Here is an 8,310-nt window from a genome sequence, read left to right as displayed (position 1 = left end):
GGCTGATTTTTATGAATGTCAAATAGTCAACCTCATTGCAGACAGAACACTGTATTTGGTGTGTAAGGAAGATAAAGGAGGGAGAGAGGGATTGTTCCTATTCTCAGAAGTTTACAATCCAATGACTGCGTCAAGATGTATGTGTTGTCTAATTTAATCATGTTAAATTAAGGAAGATGAGCATCCCCATTTTACGGATGAAGACTTGAGGGTCAAGGAAATGAAGTGCTTTATTCAAAGCTACCCAGCCGATACCTCGACATCCTGAAACTCAGTCTGGCTTGGTGAAAATTAGCAGTACCTTAGAACAGAACTTGTCAAAACTCAGTGTGCACATGAACCCTCAAGGGGTCTTGTTACAGCACAGATTCCGATTCCGGAAGTCTGGGGTGGGCCTCAGGATGTCTGCATTTCTGACAAGCTTGGCTTTGATGGCGATGATGCCGATCCAGAGGCCACACTGTGAGCATCAAGGCCACAGAATACCAATGTCAGGGTGACTACCATGGCACCCAAGGTGGTGGAAACTGAGCTTACCGGTCACAACTGAGAACAGCGTTTAGAGAGCGACTCTATACGGGGAATTACCTTTCGCATAGCTTGAGTACACATGAGCTGTGAGCACCCGGCAAAGGGATCCGTTTGTGTCAGATGTCCCAGCTGCTGGGGGCCTAGGGGCACTGTCCCTTTAATCTGGAATTGAGCTGCTGGGAAAATGTCGAAGAGTGTCCTTAAGGGGTGACCATGATTCACACTCCTTATGGTGCAGCTTCTGTCCCCGGAGTGCTCCTCTCTAGCTGTCATGCTTCACAGCCGCCCTTGCTGGCATGGGTGGGCTCCCATTAGCTCTGCCTGGCTGCATGCCAGTTCCCGGGAAATCGTCCCGACTCTCTCACTACCCTTCCTGCTCCCACAGCTAAATGATTAGCTAGGGAATCCCCACAAGGGCTCCCCTCTCACTCCTGTGTGTGGAATGACTTGGCCCTTGCCCTGCAAGCATCTCCTGGCACTGACCTCTGACCCACTTCTTGGCTCAGGTGCCTGGCAGCCGAGGGCAGGAGCCGAACACTCCCCCTGCTGCCGCAGATCGGCACTTGCCAGCTCGGGCTCTGCCCCCCAGTGCCTGGGTTGGGCTGGGTTGGGCACGTCCATGGGACTGGAGATCAGCTTCCAAAGCAGCTGTCCTGTTTTCACCTCCAACAGCCCTGGAGAGTGAAAAAGCTAGCCTAGGACCTACCCCCCAACAGCCTCTTCACTTCACCAGGTCTGGTCTGTGAGGGGAAACTCCAGGGTGGCTGGGATTTTTCCCAGGATGGGCTTCCTGTTTTGGGCTTGCTGCTGGGTCGCCTGGTGAACTCCCTACTTAGCCTTTCTGCTGGAAGCAGAGGAGACAAAGTGAAGAGAGTAGAAAGCAGGTTCAGAACAAAGCTGTTCTCAAATTTCAGACGGCTTGCTAAGGAGATTTGAGGCTCCCAGGGGCAGAATGCTTTGCATATAGACAACTTGCAAATGAGCAGTCTGTTTGACTAGACAGAACGCTACAGTTCTGGTTAAAAAAAATGTGCCAATGCATTTCTAATTTTCACATTGTTTTTACATAAATTTGCACATTAGGCTCGAGAGGCCTCATATTCAAGTATTGGAGGGATTCACAATTAATTAGTACCCTTAACTTCAGCTGCATTCAAATTCAGGCATCAGTCTGGATAAATGGAAAATACCTAAATATGCAAAAATCATTCTTTTTAATTACAATGCAAGATCAGGGAACAGATGAACACCTGAGTGTCACTGTCAGGAGGCTGGGGCTTGATTTCCACTGTCACCTTCCTCAGTCTATCCTGCTCACTTTCTCCATGCACGAGGCCATTTTCAAGAAGCCAGCTGCACATTCCTGCTTCAGCCCCCCAGGTAGAGACACAGGCAGGTTGTGGGTCAGTTCAACTGCTCAGGCTTCCATTTGGTTCCCCTGTATCGCACTGGAGTAGTGAACGTTTAATAGCTTTCTGAGCCTTTGCCGTGAAGATCACTGTGAAAGGCAAGCTTTCTGTTTCCTATTGTGTTTCATCAGGGATGGCTCTGTTGAGATCAACAGGCATTTGGGACTTGAGTGGTTGTGTTGAACAGCTCCCTCTGGCCGAGATGGTCTCCCTCACTCTTGTCTCCCATTCCTTCCTGCAGACTGGACTTTTATGGAGCCCGGAAGTCCCACAGTCAGGGTTATTGTTTGGAGTCTCCACTGGCCCTCAGAGAGTCGCCCACGATCGGACTGGCTGGCCATTCATCTGAGTGGGATCAAGGGCTTGGCCACCGCACACCAGTTGTATGTCTATCACGTCAGGAGGCTCGTGTTCAATGGCACTTTGTAAAGCAAAGTTCAGGGCGATAATCTCTTTAATAGAACCTATACCATCCCAAACAGCAACAGTGGGATTCTGGTAATAGATCTCTCCAAGCAGCAGGGCAGCTGATTAAACAGATGAAGCAACACAAGGATGTGCCCTTTGGTCACGTTTCACTTCTCAGATTTTAACCCTCTGGATAAACTGGATATCATAGCCTCATGGCCTCTTTGCTGTCTCCAGGTACTGGACCTCCTGTCCGGCTTCCAGCTCGAGGGGAAACTAAGAAAAGTGGATGCACGACCTGTCACACTTTCACACTTCTGACATGGGTTTGACTTTTCAAAGGGAACTTTATTAAATACTAAGAGAGCAGAAAACCAAATTAATGATAGGAAGGAAAGCCTAATGTCAGACAAGTTGTTTGGGCTTTTTAACGATGCAAGCCTGGTGGGGGCGCCTGGGTGGCTCAGTCGGTTAAGTGTCTGACTCTGCTCAGGTCATGATCTTGCAGCTGTGAGATTGAGCCCTGAGTTGGGCTCCACTCTGGGTGTGGAGCCTGCTTGGGATTCTCTCTCTCCTTCTCTCTCTGACCCTCACCTGCTCTTTCTCTGTCTCAAAATAAATAAGTAAACATTAAAAAAAAAAAACCCACGAATGAAAGCCTGGTTTCTAGGCTGAGGAGAGATAGGGACTGAGGCAGCAAAGGTGGTCAAGGGCATCTTCTTAAGATATCTGAGTGATGTGTGAAGGAATTTGGACCTCCTCCTGCATAGGGTGTTTGATCACAGCAATGGAATCGAGGAGCAGAATGGAATTGGAGACACTAATTAAAATTAAAAACAGAGAAGGCTTGATAACTAGATGCCTTGTTAAGATGGGAGTTAAAGATAAATTTAAATTTCAAGTTGCAATTTGCTAAGCATGCCTCATCCTTGATGATACACACAAGGAAAGAAGGATCCGATAAAAAGGATAAGGCCAGTCCTTTTTTCTTTCTTTCTTTTTTTTGGTACACGTTGAATATGAGCTACTTTTAGGACATTTGGGGTAGAAATAACTCATTAAGGAAGTAATTTCTCTTTTAAATTTCACTTTAAAATTTTTTACAAGTGATACATATTTATTACAAAAATTTCAATGAATGCGAAAGGGTTCGAAAAAGGAAGTAAAAACACGTCCAGGTTATTGCACATTTCGTTAATATTAAGTAAACGTCAGTCCAAACGTGTCCCTAAGCAGATATATGGAGGGAAGGGAAAGGTCTTTCCATCAGCATAAAAAGAAAGCTCACAATGGCACCGTGTCTGCACACTGTGGTAAAAATTAGATGTATTAAAATTATTTTACATGAGTTTGACAGCAAAATATCAAATAAAGGCCTGAAAGAGCTTCAGAGAAATATTGAGAGGGAATTATGGAAAGCGTAAGATGGTGAATGCGTTTATTTATTAAAAATAATTATTTTTGGTAATGTTTATTTTTGAGAGAGACAGAGTGTGAGTGGGAGAGGGGCAGAGAGAGACAGAAGGAGACACAGAATCCGAAGCAGGCTCCAGGTTCTGAGCTGTCAGCACAGAGCCTGACGCGGGGCTTGAATCCACAAACTGTGAGATCATGACCTGAGCTGAAGTCGGACGCTTAACCGACTCAGCCACCCAGGTGCCCTACACATTGAATGCATTTAAAAACATATATTGAATTTTATGCAATGTTAACTCTCTAACATAAAATATAGGAAAATGAACATTCTCACATTTCTTCTCTGCCTGCCCTCCAGCATCTAAATTGTATTTATTCATCTATGTTGAGCCCCTACTCTGCGCCAGAAACTGTTTTAGGTGTTTGGGTGAATAAAATGGACAGATTCTTGCCCTTGTGGAACTCATAGTATAGTCAGGGGGAGATAGGAAATAAATAATGAAGGCGAACATGATAATGATTTGGTAAATAAAAAATAAACAAATAGAAAAACAAAGGGTAGGAAGAATCATGTGTGCCAGGTGGAGTGAGAGAAGAAAGTTGGACTCCAGTCATTCATTATAAAGGAGGAGAAGAGGGTCAGGAGTTGATCAGGTGTCTGGGGTAACCATTCTCGGCACAGGAAAGCTGGACTGAATCCCTAAGGAAGGCCTGGCAGGTCCGGGGGGCAGTGAGGAGGTCGGCCTGGTTGGAATGGGGTTGGTAAAGAGCAGAGTAATGGAAGAGGAGAGAAAGTGTATTGGATGGAAGGACTGATCGGTTAGAGCCTTAGAGGCCATTGTGAGGACGTGGGCTGATACTGGAAGTGAAATGGGAACCATTGTTAGATAGTGTGTTGTTGTTGTTTTTTAAATATATATTTACAAAGTTTTTATTTATTTATTTTGAGAGAGATAGAGACAGTGCTTGTGGAGAGGGGCAGAGAGAACGAGAGAGAATCCCAAGCAGGTTCCGTGCTGCCAGCGCAGAGCCCGACATGGGGGCTCTCACTCACGAACTTTGAGATCATGACCTAAGCCCAAATCAACACCTGGACGCTTAATGGACTGATACCATTCATGATAATATTCACATTATTCTCTATAACTCTAATCTTCACAGAATGTTTCATCTTTTAAAGTGAATTTAGTGCTTATTATCAATCCTTCTATGTTAGTGTTTTAGTTTTCTAATGCTGTCTAACAAAATACCCCAAAGCTTAGTGATTTAAAACAACAACTGTGATATCACCTCCCATGATTCTGTGGGCTGACCAGAGCCTCTCAGATGGCTCCCTCACAAGATGGTAGCCCATGCTGGCGGGTGACTGGAAGCTCAGTGGGGGCTGTCCACTGAAACAGCTATGCGTTGCCTCTTTACATGGCCGAGGCGTCTCATAATGACCGAAAGTTGCCAGTTGTTGAAGGCTGAGCCTGGAACTGGCACAGCCAGCTCCATTTCCATGGAAGAGTCCACGTAGAAGGGGGAAAAAAATCCTACTTTGGAGAAGAAAAAAAAAATTGTAGCCAGTTTTAATTCACCATAGATGACTTCTTTGTTTTTTGAGTTCTTTTTTTTTTTTAATTTAAATTGGAATTTTTGATTGTACGTATTCCACTGACTAGTTTTATCTAGAAAGACTCAAGGAGTTTTTATCCCCTGTGCTTTCCTATTTGTGAATATTTATCTTTTTGCTTTCCTCTTGGAAAGTAAAATATTCTTTTTTTCCCTTTTAACATTTATTTACTTTTGAGAGACAGAGACAGAGCATGAGTCGGGGAGGGAGACAAAGATGGAGACACAGAGTCCGAAACAGGCTCTATGCTCCCAGCTGTCAGTACAGAACCCCACACTAGGCTCAAACCCATGATCTGAGATATCATGATGTAAGTCGGACCCTAAACTGACTGAGCCACCTAGGTGCCCCGGAAAGTAAAATATTCTTATTTCACATTACTTCTTAGACCTTTATGGACATTACAGTATTGTCTACTGGCACTGAGCATTGATGTAGAGAAGGCTTGAGCTAGATTATTTTTTTTCCTCGATGGCTTCTTTTTTTCCTGCTGAATACTTGAAGTATTTATTCTTTGACTCTGAAGTTCAGGACTCCAGTCAGAACATGACTCTGGGTTGGTCATACTATATTGACATGTCTTAGAACACTATATCCTCTGTTTTGATTCAATATTCCTTTTGATTAGGAAAGTTTTCTTATATTTTATCTCTGGATACTTTCCCTGTTTCATATTTCAGCTTTCATATTTAAGAAAAAGTTAATTATTTATTTGGAATAAGTATGTTGGCCCTCTCTTTCTGTTATCTACTCTATTTTTTTTAAAAAGTATCTTTTGCCCCATTCTTTTAATTTGTGGTGATTGTCTCCAGTCTTTTTTTTTTTTCAACATTTTTTTTTTTTATTTTTATTTTTGGGACAGAGAGAGACAGAGCATGAACGGGGGAGGGGCAGAGAGAGAGGGAGACACAGAATCGGAAACAGGCTCCAGGCTCCGAGCCATCGGCCCAGAGCCTGACGCGGGGCTCGAACTCACGGACCGCGAGATCGTGACCTGGCTGAAGCCGGACGCTTAACCGACTGCGCCACCCAGGCGCCCCGTCTCCAGTCTTGTATATATTGGTTTGATTCCTTATCATTTCGAAATTATTTTTTACCATGGAAACGATATACATTTGTCCTTGAATTGTTTACTTTGTTCTGGAATGTCCATTATCAAAGTCTGTATTTTTAGCATTTAATCTGTTAAATTCCATTTCATTGAATTTATTTTTAGTTATTCTAAAATGTAGATTTTCTTTCAGATTACATTCTTTATCTATGTTTTGCATGCACTGTTCTTTTCCTTTCTCTTCTTTTCTTTTCCTTTTCTCCTCTACTTTCCTGTCTTTTCTTCCTGTCTTCAACCCTCTTACATTTTCATATATAATACATTCTGTTTACTTTTCAGATTTTGCTAAATATCTTTGCCAGAATTTATTCTAATTTTTGAGGAAGGTGTATTCTACCCTTGAATCATGGATTGTTCTCCAGCAAATTTAGAGTGTATACTCAAATGCACACACTGCCACAGCCCCAAGTGGTTCACATCCTCACATTCACTTCTTTCTCTTGATTCAAAATATCTCAAGATAAGGCACCAGGGTGGCCTAGTAGGTTGAGCGTCTGACTCATGATTTCAACTCAGGTCATGATCCCATCATCCTTGGTGAGTTCTGTGTCATGCTCTGTGCTGAGGGTGGAACTTGCTTGAGATTCTCTCTCTCTCCCTCTCCACCTCTCCCTCTGCCCCTCTCCCCTACTCATGCTGTCTTTCTCTCTCTAAAATAAAATTTAAAAAATCTGAAGATAAAAAAATATAAGGGTATTGCTTCAGCTTGCTTGGTTCCATATTTCAGAATATTAGTGACCAATTTTAGGATGTTGCCTCATTATTACGGGAGAATGGATGGCATTTGGTTGGGAAGTAGGATTAGGAACCCTGCTACAACAGAATCTAGAGTCTTCTTTTCCTTACCCTGGATCCTACAGGTTGAGTTTCTTAGCTTTGGGTTATGTATCTCAACTTCTTTGTTTCCAGGTGATTTTTTTGGGGGGTGGGTGCTGGATTTTACTATTTTTGAGGTAAAATGTGACATTTTGAGATCTGTTCTTAGGCATCATTACTTTTTTCTTGAGTATGGATCACGTTTTCTTGTTTCTCCCCATGTCTAGGTTCTGTTTTCTTAAGTGCGTGCTGGACATTGTACATTATATTGCAGATTCCCTAATTAAGGAATCTTCCTCTGGAGAGGTTAATGCGGTTGACCCAAGTGGCAGTTGCCCCAGTGGGCAGTTAAATTATTGGTTTATTACATCGAGCTTACATGGGCTTTTTAACTGTGCAAGGATAAGCCTTTTGGTTTTGCACTTAGTCTAGTCTTCGGGTTTTATTCTTGAGGCATGGCCCTTCTTCCACAAAAAGCCCGAGTTTTTGAGATTTACAAAACCCTTTCTAATTTTCAGGAATTCATATCTAAAGCTATGTCTTCTCTGGTGAGTAGGGGCTGAAATGTATGATCGGCTCTTTCTCTCTGCTTTACTCTTTGGAGTCTTCCTTGCACCCGAGCTACTCAGGGGCCAGCCAATGATTTAGGGGAGATTACATGCAATTGGGGAATGTCTTTATATCTTCTTTCTTCCTGGGATTTCTCCCCCAAGTTGTAGCTTCTCTGACAATTGGACACATTTTGCTCCAACATCTCAAGTATGTGTGGATTTCTGCTTTATTTTTTAAAAAAAAAATTTTTTTTCAGCGTTTTTAATTTATTTTTGGGACAGAGAGAGACAGAGCATGAACGGGGGAGGGGCAGAGAGAGAGGGAGACACAGAATCGGAAACAGGTTCCAGGCTCCGAGCCATCGGCCCAGAGCCTGATGCAGGGCTCGAACTCACGGACCGCGAGATGGTGACCTGGCTGAAGTCGGACACTTAACCAACTGCGCCACCCAG

The sequence above is a fragment of the Neofelis nebulosa genome, chromosome 1 (genome assembly GCF_028018385.1).
Source record: "Neofelis nebulosa isolate mNeoNeb1 chromosome 1, mNeoNeb1.pri, whole genome shotgun sequence".
Classification (NCBI taxonomy): domain Eukaryota; kingdom Metazoa; phylum Chordata; class Mammalia; order Carnivora; family Felidae; genus Neofelis; species Neofelis nebulosa.
This window is presented reverse-complemented; position numbering follows the sequence as displayed.